This window comes from Danio rerio, chromosome 19, assembly GCF_052040795.2.
Source record: "Danio rerio strain M-AB ecotype USA chromosome 19, GRCz13ab, whole genome shotgun sequence".
NCBI classification, from domain to species: domain Eukaryota; kingdom Metazoa; phylum Chordata; class Actinopteri; order Cypriniformes; family Danionidae; genus Danio; species Danio rerio.
The window spans coordinates 50,320,001-50,321,630 of record NC_141039.2 but is presented as its reverse complement, the minus strand read 5'-3'; positions in this window follow the sequence as shown (position 1 = coordinate 50,321,630).

The following is a 1,630-nucleotide window of genomic DNA, read 5'->3' as shown; positions in this document are numbered from 1 at the left end:
TGTACACACGGATGCACATACACATCCGCAACACTTGTTGCAAACACAAGCACATACATACAAGCACAAACACACACACACACACACAATGCAACACAATGCAAACACGCATACATACAATCACACCAACACACTTACAGACACACACAAACACACACACACACAAACACACATGTATATACACCTATGCTCTCATAGACACACACACAAACACAAACACACGTACATGCAAACACACACACACTGCTGGTCAGGACAGGTGTAGTGTGACTCTACAGGGTGTGTTGGGTCACTCTGCAGATGTGTTGACTGAACACTTCCTCCTCCTCTCCTGCGCTGTCACTATTCAGATGACCTTTATGGGCTGTCAGATTACTGAAGCTGACGTCAATCATCTCTGCCTATTAGCACAACAACAACTCTATTAGATCCTCCATGTGTGTGTGTGTGTGTGTGTGTGTTTGTTTCTGCTCTCCTGCATCAGCACTCATCCTTCTGTCCTTCTGCACGTCTCTGGAGGCCCACAGGAGTCACTGAACTGTGAAAACTGAGTCTGAGTTCAACTGCACACTGACAGCACACACACACACACACACACACACAACACTGAGATTATAGGATCACACACACACACACACACACAGGGGCATACACATGCATACACAAACACACACACACACACACATATACGCACATTAACAAACACATCCAAACACATATCATACGGGCATGTACACATCACAAATGCATACACAAACACACACACACACACACACACACACATCACAAATGCATACACAAACACACACACACACACACACACACACACACACACATCACAAATGCATACACAAACACACACACACACACACACACACACATCACAAATGCATACACAAACACACACACACACACACATCACAAATGCATACACAAACACACACACACACACACACACACACACATCACATATGCATACACAAACACACACACACACACACATCACAAATGCATACACACACACACACACACACACACACACACACACACACATCACAAATGCATACACAAACACACACACACACATATACGCACATTAACAAACACATTCAAACACATATCATACGGGCATGTACACATCACAAATGCATACACAAACACACACACACACACACACACACACATCACAAATGCATACATAAACACACACACACACACACACACACATCACAAATGCATACACAAACACACACACACACACACACACACACACACACACACACATCACAAATGCATACACAAACACACACACATATCACATATGCATGCACAAACACACACAAACACTCACACATCGCAAATCCATACACAAACACACTCACACACATCAGAAATGCACAAACACACACACACACACATATCACATATGCATGCACAAACACACACAAACACTCACACATCGCAAATCCATACACAAACACACTCACACACATCAGAAATGCACAAACACACACACACACACACACTCACATCACATATGCATGCACAAACACACACAAACACACACACATCGCAAATCCATACACAAACACACTCACACACATTAGAAATGCACAAACACACACACACA